The following is a 12,559-nucleotide window of genomic DNA, read 5'->3' as shown; positions in this document are numbered from 1 at the left end:
ACAGCACATTCTATGCTATGTTAACAAGTCAGTATTGAAAACATCACCATTCTAGCGTGAATAAGTATGCGCCTTCACACTGATCGGTACGTACCGAAAATAATTTGGGAGAAATTTGTTATCAATTTGAATATCGTTAATGGTAGTTTGTGTCGAAAGCATGTGTACGTGTGTAAACCGTTGTTCATTGACTCGCCTTCGTGGCGCAATCGGTTAGCGCGTTCGGCTGTTAACCGAAAGGTTGGTGGTTCGAGTCCACCCGGGGGCGCAGAACTTTTTTTTATTGTGTGAACTAGTGAGATGGCATCTCAACAGAAGGCGCGGGGCACGCACGCACGCATATATGTGTTGTTGTATATGTGTGTGGAACAATGATCAAACGCAGAATTGTGGTTATACGGTGGTTGTGGCTGTGTTTAGATATGTAATGTGATGCGATGTACTACCATACCATACACTCCCTTCCATGGATAGTATACAAAAATGTTGCCTATAATTATGCACATTTCCTAAACACAGCAGTATGTAAACCATGAATTACCTTTTCTTCGTTTCACTTAAAAGTCCTTGCTTTAAGCTTATAGAAACAGTGCTTTTACAGTTCTAATTGTATGCTTTTACTAGTTTGAGTGATATTTTCATTTTTTTTAAATTGGAGCTCAAACTATTAATTTGAAAATTATGTAGCATATCTGCTATAATAAGAATAAATAATAAACAAATATATTACAATTGATATGTGTCATCAAGAAAAAATGACGAAAGGTACAAATGAGCAAAAGTTTATAAAGTGGTGACCATTTTGGCAATCACATGAACTTTGAAAATCCAATGAAGGAAAATCAGAAATGCAATCAGTATTACATAACAGTTCTATAACATAGACAAAGCAGGTATTTTTTTGTGTGATGTAATTGTGTTTAATTATTAGTTATGCAACTTTATGTAATTATCATATCACAAAGCACACACACACAAAAGAAGGGGGTGCAAAACCAAGCAAAGTAGCACAGGATAGCAACTGAATTCTGGTAAAAAACTTCGCCGCCCCCGGGTGGACTCGAACCACCAACCTTTCGGTTAACAGCCGAACGCGCTAACCGATTGCGCCACGAAGGCGAACTTGACTGGTGGGATCCAAAGTACGTACAAAAATTAATACTGTTTTCGTGTTTATGGAATAGGACACGAACAGTTTTCTATGCAGATAGCTGCATACCAGCTGCATTATTTGTGCACAATTATTTTAACCCTTCGTATTTCCCATATTTCAAATACATATTTTCCATCAATAGACAGTTATAGATAGTTTTGTAATTTCTCACTTAAATTTTATACTATTGGGAACATTGTGATGGCTTGCTCTTGCTTAATTCACATACAATAAAATGCGATGATTATTATACTGATAAGTTATTATTAGAATAATCTAGATGAGAAATCATATTATAAGTAGTACAACCCACCTAATGATTTCGGAAAACAATTCTCAGTATTAATAATGTTGTGGTAAACAAGTACTTAATTTATTACAGAGTATTTAAAAAGCACGATTTACAAACAACACTATCGTATTTCTAATGACAGTGAATTTATATAAGTGTTGTGCTTAATGAACCTTTTGAGAAGAGTTAAAAATATGAATGTTTAGTGAGGAGTGATTACCCACCAACTCCGCCGTAACCATTCAGGAAGTCTGCCTAGTACCATTGATTGGTCAATGGCCCACCAGCTTTCGGGACTGTTCGGTGCAAATGGTCTGCATCGTGTTAGAGAGTCCTTTGGGTATCCCTAGAATGGCCATTTATAGGCGCGCGTATTCAAAACTATGAAATACAAAGGGAAAATAATAGTTTTAATACACTTTATGTTTATGCAATCTTTAGTCTGGAGAAAGCATACAAAAATATGATGTGATGTAGCGGCGAATAATATCATAAAAAGTGATGCACTGTGGTGGTGACAAGGAGAAAAAAATGTTTCTCAGATAGCAGAACGTAGTTTCGATCTACGGACCTCTGGGTTATGGGCCCAGCACGCTTCCACTGCGCCACTCTGCTTGTCGAGGCGAGGGGTGCAAAAAGCAATACAGAAGCTACACCCCTCAAATCACAATGAAACACGTTTTGTGCGATGTTGGTTGGGACAATTTCATGCAACAAACATCTTAGTAAAGTTGTGTGCAATCGGGTGAACGACCACTAGTCATGCAAACCAGTGTTTTCAAAGCGTGACAAACGTAAAACAAATAATAAAATATTGATTTTAACAGAAGAAAAATAATTTAAATTTTAAGATGAGAAAAACCATCAGTACCCACATTGTGTATGTTTCTAGAAAAGGTTTACTCAAAAATGGTTGATTTGGAGCTACCAAATATGTCGTATTTAAGTTCTTTTAGGTTTGCTTAAAAGATTAAACTCTTCAATTTATGATTATTAACTTTTCGTTACTATTGCTATGCAAAGTCGTAGAATAGAGAGAAAGCGAACGCTTAAAAGTGGAAAGAATAAATGTTGAAAATGAGTACGAAAACATAATAGAATAGTAACGTTAGCGAAAATAAGACTATGAGGCAACTACTACAATGTCGTCTATTTAACATCAAGAAACAAATACATTTTTCAAGACAAATGTATTTGTACGAAAAAAGTATTCCCACTGATATAGCAGAACGTAGTTTCGATCTACGGACCTCTGGGTTATGGGCCCAGCACGCTTCCACTGCGCCACTCTGCTTACCGGCCGAGTTTGGCTGGAATGCAACATATGAATTTTTTCCATTGAACTATACATGAATCCTTTAATGCGATGTTTTTCAAACATAGAAAACATACAATCACGAGTGCTTATTCCGCACATGTCGTTCAAAAAGTGAAGAATTAACCGGATGTTCATAAGACGGCGGGTATTTGATTATTCTTTATTGTGGTTTACTATACAAGGAATTTTGAAAACCTAGCTATTGTTTTTATATATTTATGAGTACTACCGAATAGATATGTGAAAGCTTTTTTTCTTTCGACCACACAACGCAAGAAAATTCTAACATTGGTCTTACAAGGCTGCAATGCAAAGTCCTCAAACATAAGGGATCTGAGAAGTCAGAAGCTATGCGGCGTAGAAGGTAGAAATTGCACCAAAAAACTTAGTCTGTGGTCTAACCACACACCTAAGTCTTTCGCGGACACTGGTTATGGGGAACAGCATCTATCCAATAAACAGAAACAACACGGTTAGGGGAGTGACGGTCATCCATTACATTTCGGGATGCATAAGGTAAGGCCGTTGGCACAGCACCAGGTAGCAAAGGAATCTAGATGATCTTGGAGTAACAGACAATCCGAAAGTGAGGAAAAAGGGACAAGTAGGCGAACCATAAGGGACTTAAAATACACACATTACACGGGAAGAACGATCACACAGATACGATTTGATTCAGGAAAGGATTGCGGAGTTCTAGCTTCCCAAGCTTGACGTTGAGGATATAACGATACCGTTAATATCACCACAACATTCAATTACGGACATAGGTATTCCGTCAGGACCAGGGGGGGTATGAGTTTTTAACACAAGAGATCGCGGAAAATATATAAGCCTGATAATCGCTTTGATAATAGCTGATCGTGATGTTTCCAATGTCGATAACATCCGCAGGGATGAATGTTAAAGGATCGGGTGGGGTACTAACACACCCGGGAAGATCAACAAAGGAATTAGAGAAGTGGGTTTCAAATATGGAACAGATATCAGACGTGGAGATGGAAATTTGATCGAGTGTCATGAGTGAAGAGATAGAAGAGGATTTACGACGTGAATACTTCATACGTCCAAATAGAGGACGAGTAACTAGTAAATCGCGTTTGCAGCCGAGCAATAAATGATTCATGTCTCGAACGGTTATAAATCCGGGAAGCCGAAGAAGTTCCTGTCCAGGTTTAGTTTCGTGCCACTATTCAAATTCTTCTTCCTGGAGCTATACGAAGTCAAGTAGTTCACTTTCGTACCCAAGGACATCCAATACCCCAAACGCACCGGAACTAAGGCCCATTGTAACGTACTGGAATATTGTTGAAACAGTTGAATTGAATGGAAGTTGAATCTCCTATGGATGTATCCCAAGGTACAATCTTAAGTAGATATGAAGGATAAGTGAGTTAATGTACGGACAAAAACAAAATTATAGTGGATTGGTTGGACAATAGAGACAAAATCAAAATATTGGGAATATTTCCTTAACTCTCTCAGGCTTAAAATTAAATTAAACTGGGAAGCAACGTCATACAAGTTCGCTCAAATAATTTGGCATCACAGTGCAAGAGACTTAAACCTGCACCAAAAAGTCATAGTAGCGAATACCTATTTAACATCTAAATTATGGTTCGTTGGATCAGTTTTGTGGTCAACAAACTTTTAGCGACAAATTTTTACAAAGAATATTACATCTAAGCTAGGATCATTTATATGGCCTAAACGTGGACCAAGAATAGCTCTACGCCAATTAGCTCTGCTATCCCCAAAATAAAGCTCAAAGCCTTACTTGTGAATAGACAATTAAAAGAAATGGTAAACACTCCACGCAGTAAAAATTATTTAACTCTCATTCAAAATCCACCATACATAGCAGACATTCCACCATCCAATCCTTGTATCAAAATTATTAGAATTGAGATGGTCATTATTATTAAAATTATTAGACATGATATGGAAAAAAACATCAATGAAAATAAGCTTAGTTCCATGCAAAGAAGTACTCTGTATATGTTGGTTAATGAAAGAGTTTACTCTCAGGAATTGAAATTCAAATCTAAAAGGGTATATTATCCTAACTGCAAAAAGCATAGATCACAAACTAATGGACTGTAAAGTTAGATAAAACTTGGAAGTATTTTTGCCAAATTATAAAAGATTTTGAAATTAAAATGCTACATTTAGACAGCTAATGAAACCGAAGCTAAGATTTATGAATACAAAAACACGAATTACAATATTGTCGATTTTTAGCAAAAACGTCCAGTATGTTTTCAATAATTAATTAGATTAGAACGTTCCAAAAGATAAGCTAAAACATCTGAAAAGGGTAACAACGTCATGGTGTGTTAATAGGAAATTCATAATGTAAGCTTATCTATACGAATAAGGTAATAAACTATTATTGTTTTTTTTTTTTATAAAAAAAGTAGTTAGTAGTGTGTAAATGAATGTTAAATATTAATAAATATTACTTGACGCAAAGTTATGGTATGCAAGATAAATGAAATGATATTGCCAAAAGCTTAGTTAAGGGATATATTTTATTGTCTGAAAATTTGAAAAGGATTGGGCAACTAATTAATTTTCTTCAACACTTCAGCCATAATGGAATTTGATGTGGAACACGCTTTATCTGTATTAAACAAATTCGAGATTTAAGAATAGCTTGTTCTATCAATTTACGTTGTATCTGTTTTACAATCAAATCTATTAACTGTTCTCAAGAACATTGTACTACATAAACTAACTCAACCGTAGCTACCGAAACTGTGTATAAAAGATCCCGAGCATCTTGAGCACTGAGCATGTCCCTTGAATATCTGGGAATACCCCACCCGGTTGTGTTGTGTTTATTAAAAATAAACACCCCACCGATTTGTTTGAGAGATGGAAATTTTGGAACTTAGCTTTTAAATTCCACCTGCATGGAATTTGTTCCTGCACGCTTTGCGCAAAACGATGATGTGCCTCTTTCGATTATTGACGTCACCAAGCTAAATGTTGACCGAATGGAATTGAATGGTTAGCTTACGGTTTTGACTTTGATAATTGTTGGCAAAATCCATGCGAAGCGTTCGCTGAAGGGCAGATTTTATTACATTTTATTTTATTTATTTACTTCACACACAGCGGCTGAGGGCCGATTGGGTGTCCTGCTGAAGACGAACCTTGTGGCAGTACACTATCACAGCCAATCTCCTTCAGTCTTTTATCAATTGCTCTGCTGACGGCAGCAGCCCATTAATTAAGGGAAATTACAACGTACAACGTGTAAATATTTCTTGAAACGCACTTGGAATCGTTCGAATGGAACCGTTGGAAAGAGGTTCGCCTGACATTCGTCGATTGGATCAGCAATCGTTTAACGTTGGTAGTTTTAATGTTTCGCCTTTATCGGTTTGAATCGCAACTTGCATTTCGGTGCGAGCAGCAGCAACTCGCACGCGGTTCGGAAGGCACTCTGGGACGAAGGAGAATTCGGATTGGCACATATTTTCTTAACCGTTAATTATCGTCGCTGTTAATGTAGTGTTTGAGTAATGAATATTAACGTCTTGCGAACGGTGCTTTTGCGCTCATTTAGACGTTTAAAAATGAGTAAATAAATGACCAATGAATTAACCTTTCGACCGTTTATGAGATGCAATTGGTAAGAGTTTAGTGGAGTGGATGCCAAATATAACACACTAAAGTGTGTACAGGCAGTCTCCGAGATACGCGGTTCCTCTTATACGCGGATTCGGAGATACGCGGTTTTTGGAAATTTGACAGCTGAGCTAGTTTATAGCACAAAATCTAAGCAAAAAGGTGAAAAATTGGTCTCAAAACCATTTTTTGTCACATAATACATTTGGTTCTAACTTACTTTAACGTAATCTTTCTTAAAATCGCCTGATTCGGTGAATAAATTAAGTCCCGAGAAGGAAGTCGACTCTGTGACTATGAAGTATAAACGAAAAATTCGAGTTACGCGGATTTTTCCCGGATTATAGCGGCCAGCTATAATAGTGTATCTCGGGGGCTGCCTGTATAATGTTATCGCTAAAACTGCCGGGCTTTATTTTTTATATTTCAGTATAATTTATTTCGAATAAAAAAATTGTTTTAATTATTTATTTATTTATTTCTTCCAGTAAGTCGGCTTTGTTAAGTAAGTTTGTTTTTAATGTTGTTGATTTTATGTTATTTGCCTAGGTTTTAATTTTGTTTACTCATTATAATAATGACGGCTTTTATCTATATTATTTAATATTTTTATGTTATACTTAACAAACTCGTGAAAACAATCGGTACAACTATTCATAGAGTGTAAATATTCCATCAGAGCAATGTCGACGTGCCCGGTGCTCTGGAACGAGAACATGAAATGCGTGGTTCACGTTCCTGCTGGCTTAACGGTTAATATTACAGCACTATCCGCCCGGTTACACGATCAATCGACCATTCTGAGGTAATAGTAATATGCAGCCAATGCCAAATGCTACAATCATATCTATCCTGCCACCATCAATGTCTCGGCCCCACCTGTGTGCGCCTTTCCCGATCGGCTGATCGCATGCAGCGGTTGGGCCCGACCCGTGTACCAAGTGGCCACATTCCCGTTCTGCACCGACGTAGGTCAACCGGTACGGGCGTGGAAGTGCACCGGGTGCCCGGTGAGCGTTTTGCAAGATGGCGGAAGGTGCCGGGTGAGGCTGGAGCTGGGCGGATCCGCCACGATGGAAATAAGGTATCAATTAAGGTGAGTGATTTTGTTCTTGTGATTTAATAGCCCCCTTCCCTTCCCACCCCCTCCCTTGGCTACTTCTACCCCCTACCACAAAATCGGTGCGAGGACATGAAGGTGCCATAAAGAACCGAATGGAGGGAATCGAGGGAAGGGGTGGAGAGGAGGCAAAACCAGTTCGCTTTTGGCGTACGTAAGGAAGGTTTTGGGCGGACATGCACACACACTCACACGGGTGGTAAGTAAAGGAGTTTACGCGGAGGCGTTCGACATGGACCATTCAGGGCTGGCGTATTACAGCATAGATGGGAGCTGGCTGACTTTGGCCGCTGGCAAGCGTTCACTTTCGCTTTCAGCGGGGTTGTTGGTGTGTGCGTTTGCGAGAGGAACCGGTTACGGGGCAACGATTACCGAGCAGAACGGAAGCAACAAGTCGAAGTCGTCTAAACGGGGCGAAATGATGATGATGATGATGAACAGGTTAGCACGATAGCCTGCAACCAAGCAGGCTAATGATCGTTCAATTAGTAAATTTTTAGTCCACGGTCCACGATGGTAGCTGGAATATTGTTTCGAATTAAACGATCGAGCTCGCCGGTAAATGTTAATGCTTTGCTAAATTGTAAACCGTGCCGCATGTGTGCATCGGCAGGCAGAAAGGCAAAGGATTTATTAGCACCATCGCGCTTAGCATTTGTCATGTCCGACATTAAACGATGCCTGGTTCCAGTGGTTCCGGTCAGCGTGGAAAAGGGTAAGCACAAATGTTCAACCTGCTCGCAAGATTGCCCCCGAGCAGCGAAGTATTCCTATTTGTCAGCGTTGCTCAACGCATTAATTTCTCCCCCCGGCCCAACCAACCCCCGGCTGACCTTTTGCGGGATGGAATTTTGTTCTTTGCCTTGCGGGAGTAGTGTAAATACGGCATTGTTTTTAAAGATGCAAGACAAAAAAAAATTACACCCTTCAACGACATCTGGATAAGTTATGTGAACATGCAGAACAAGCCCGATCGTGTAGAATGGCGTTGTAAGATGCTGTGCCGTTGAGTAAATGTTTTGTTGTGCGCAAGTTAGTACTTACTGCTTCTTTGTAGAGCTAACACATATATGATTTATTGTGTTTTAGAAGTTGTAAAAATTTCATTTAAATAATTGTACAAATAAAATTTAATAATTAATTTTTATAATATTTAAATAATTTTACTGGAAAGGTTTTATCTGACTCAGAATCACAGAAACAAATGAAACGGCAAAGAAAATTACAAAGGGAAAGAAAACTGGTAATGAAAATGAAGAATACACATAATTTTTCTATAGTATCTAAAACTAAAAAGGGTTTCAAATTGCAAACAATCTTTACAACGAAATATGTTTGAAGTTGAAGCAGTTAATTATGGTGAGTTTCATTTTTCTCAATCTCCCTGGTGCTGTAAAATGAGCGGATCAACTTGGAGCTCGTATGGTTACAAGAAGCAACTAAACAACAGCTTCGAATCATATTCAAACATTCATCTCAAGATCTGCTGAAATCTGCTTAAGATCTGCTAGCACTTTCATCGACTAGTGGTTTGACAAAATTGAAAATTTTGACTACAAACATTGTACATCTAATGGTTGTCTAATGATTCTGTAAAATTTGACATATGTAGAATTGTTGATCTAATAATTTATTACAAATGTAATCAATACATTATTAATTTGTACGATTTGTTAATGTATATCAAATCTAAAATCTCCAGCTCTCCAATATAAGACAAAATCGTCTGAGGTATCCCTATTATGGCTGTCAAACGTTTGATAAAAAATCGGACGTTTGGCGTCGTTACAACGTGGTTGATTTATTGGCATAGCAGTTTATGTTTTACAGCGAAAAAGCACACAAATTAACCCCAAACATGCAGTATGAGTCAACCCAAATGAGATTAGGTTTGTTAACGGATCGACATATGTTGATGTTCCACGATGTCGGATCTGACGTTTGTTTATTATTCAATACTCCGTCTGATACATGGAGTATTTCAATGGGTTTATGATCCAAGATATCCTGAAAGGCAGAAGGTAGAAAAAAAAAGAATCCATAATAGATACGGTTCAAACGTCTGAGTATTTGACAGACATTTGAGTTTTTAAGAAAATCTTTAGTTTAATTTATTACGAATTGGTACCATTTAGGGCATTTCGGAAAAGCTATAGGGTTTACTTGATAAAGTGACGTGGAAAATGACAAATTGAAACAATAGTGAGCAATTATGATTCAGACGATCATTGATAATGCACTAATGTTGGGAAGATTGGGATTCTGATGAATCGAAGATCAGATCTCTTGAAGGATTCGAACGAATCGGATCCCAAACAGTGGAGGATCAATCCCCTTGGAGGCCCAGGGCGGAATTTTTCAAGGGGGGCCCATAATTTTGCTACGGCATTATCGGTGTTAGGGAGATGTACTTCAAACATGATGTAACAACACCAGCAAAGTCTCGGAAAGAAAGCTCCCTTGCGTACATCTCAGAGTTCTGTTGCGTAGCACTGTAAACGGGCCTAGTAAGCTACTCTATATATAAACGTTTGTATGCACTAAGGAGAACAATAACGCCACTACTTGGATCACATTTTCTACGATTTACGTACATTTACGATTCCTGATTAGTCCAGCGCCTGCTACGATTTTTCGCCTAAGGTACAGTTTTCAATCGGTTTACTTTACGGTAACAATCAGAGAAATTTCTTAGAAACCTGTTTCGCTCATATTGAAGATTTAGGCGATGAACAACACAATTGTTTTCAGATTTGCGAAACCAGGAAAGCATGTTTTTCAAGAGGTGACACCTGCAGTGTGGAATAAATTTGCCCATCACTATTGCATTGCATACTAACAAATTCGTGAGAGCGATCGCTAGTGTAAGGAAGATGGATGAAACGGAAAGCATCCTTTATTTCGCTCAAACTTTCCGTCGGCTGGTACGAAATTCCATACAAAACCAGCTGTTTTCAGCTTTCCGATACCAGGAGAGCATACCACAGAAGAGGTAGCACCTAGTACAGCAATTTTGCTCGAAAACCACCGAAAAAAACTGTTTCAAAAACTACCAGTTTCCGAATGTATAATACCAGGAGAGCATCCACGGAAGAGGTAGCACCTAGTACAGCAATTTTGGTCGAAAACCGCCGAAAGGTATGCAATGTTTAAACACTCACTTTCCCGTCGGTCGTGAAAAATTTCTTCGAAAACTACCAGTTTCCGAATTTAAAGTACCAGGAGAGCATGCACGGAAGAGGTAGCTCCTGGTACTGCGCCGTAAGGTATGCAATGTTTATACACTAACTTTGCAACCAACTTGCAACGCAATGCGCCGTAAGGTATGCAATATTTATACACTAACCTTGCAACCAACTTGCAATGCAAGTTTGGTGCAAGGAAGAAACTTGCAGCAAGATGGCGCGCAAGATGACGCCCAACTTCGTACTTGCATGCAACAAACTTGCATGCAAACTTGCATACGAACTTGCATACAAACTTGCATGCAAGTTTGCATGCAATAATTTGCTTGCAAGAACTTGCATGAAAGTTTGCATGCAAGCTTGCATGCAAGTTTGTTGCATGCAAGTACGAAGTTGGGCGCCATCTTGCGCCGCGCCATCTTGCTGCAAGTTTCTTGCATGCACCAAACTTGCATTGCAAGTTGGTTGCAAGGTTAGTGTATAAACATTGCATACCTTACGGCGCATTGCGTTGCAAGTTGGTTGCAAAGTTATTGTATAAACATTGCATACCTTACGGCGCAGTACCAGGAGCTACCTCTTCCGTGCATGCTCTCCTGGTACTTTAAATTCGGAAAGTGGTAGTTTTCGAAGAAATTTTTCTCGACCAACGGGAAAATTAGTATCCTGGTCCTGGTGCAATTTCGTTTATACTTTAAAGTCACAAAGTCGATATTTTTCTCTGCATTTAATTTATCACATAGAAACAAATGTTTTATATAACCAAGGAAGATATTTTTGATCAATTTTCTACCTTGTAAATTAATTTTTTTGCTATAAATTAACTTTGTTGTAAAATTTTCAAAAATCGCACAATCGGCACAAATTTTTTGGGGCCCCCAACACGGCGAGGCCCTAGGCGACCGCCTACTCCGCCTACCGTTTGATCCGCCGCTGGGTATCTTGGAATCTGAAGGTGTTTAAATGGAAATAATGATTCATTTTCCTATATAGGGAATATATTCCTAGATGGAATATAAGGAGTCCCAATCATGTCATTTGGATTAAGATTTCATATCCCAGGGATTTCATCTAAGCTCATCATTCGCAAAAAGACGAAAAGGTATCGAGATAGTAAAAGCTTTGTAGCGATCGTACTATTACTCGCTATTTCAAACAGCTTTCATTTCGATTTACCACATCAACCACATTATTCTAGCACGATCGCAGCATATTACATCAGGCGTATTAGGACGGGTGAGACAACTTTGATCAACCGTACCGACCGAAGCGAAGACGAGCGTAACGCGCGCATTCCGCAACAATGATCGTTTTGACAACCTGCTGAACACAACCGATTGCAGTGGTTGGCGCGTAAGTTCGATGGGCTACCGATCGACGGATTGTGGAATTCATCGATCGGATTCGTTGCACTTTGGTCATTGATCGATCGATCGATTTAACTGCAGTTGGCAGCAGAGTACGCGCACCGATCGGAGCTAGACAACCGATTTGGCGCGGACACGGTCAGGCACCGGGACGGAAGGAAGGCTGGAAAAGAAAAGCCAAACACACACTCACCCGCCGCCGCCACTTTCCCAAAAGGTATGCAAGAGGCTTGACCTACAGCGCCGGCGATCTTGGCGCTGGCGTACGAATCGTTGCGAAGTGCGCGGATTCGTAAAAATGTATCACAATTTCTAATTAATCACGGTGGCTGCTTTGATGGCCGTGTTGTGTTTTTGCTTCTACCGCACCATCTTGCGTATCGCGTTGCTGTTAGCTGTTGTTTGCCACTGTTTTGTTGCTGTTATTTTCGTTCCTTTCCTCGTGGTTCTCTTTGGGCGCTCTTGGCAACTTCATTCCGCTTTGCACA

General features: G+C 39.2%; 4 non-coding genes across 4 annotated transcripts; 1 reads left to right on the top strand and 3 right to left on the bottom strand.

Annotated features, from left to right (window-relative positions):
- The first annotated feature begins 194 nt into the window (after nt 1-194).
- On the top strand, nt 195-268 carry Trnan-guu (transfer RNA asparagine (anticodon GUU)). The gene has a single exon. It is a non-coding gene; the product is annotated as a tRNA-Asn (tRNA).
- A 777-nt stretch (nt 269-1,045) lies between these two features.
- Trnan-guu (transfer RNA asparagine (anticodon GUU)) lies at nt 1,046-1,119 on the bottom strand. The gene has a single exon. It is a non-coding gene; the product is annotated as a tRNA-Asn (tRNA).
- Nucleotides 1,120-1,988: 869 nt separating this feature from the next.
- On the bottom strand, nt 1,989-2,060 carry Trnam-cau (transfer RNA methionine (anticodon CAU)). The gene has a single exon. It is a non-coding gene; the product is annotated as a tRNA-Met (tRNA).
- Nucleotides 2,061-2,667: 607 nt separating this feature from the next.
- On the bottom strand, nt 2,668-2,739 carry Trnam-cau (transfer RNA methionine (anticodon CAU)). The gene has a single exon. It is a non-coding gene; the product is annotated as a tRNA-Met (tRNA).
- Between the last annotated feature and the right edge of the window lie 9,820 nt (nt 2,740-12,559).

This window comes from Anopheles moucheti, chromosome 3, assembly GCF_943734755.1.
Source record: "Anopheles moucheti chromosome 3, idAnoMoucSN_F20_07, whole genome shotgun sequence".
Classification (NCBI taxonomy): domain Eukaryota; kingdom Metazoa; phylum Arthropoda; class Insecta; order Diptera; family Culicidae; genus Anopheles; species Anopheles moucheti.
Note: the sequence above shows the minus strand (reverse complement) of the source record. Positions and strands in the feature narration are given on the sequence as shown.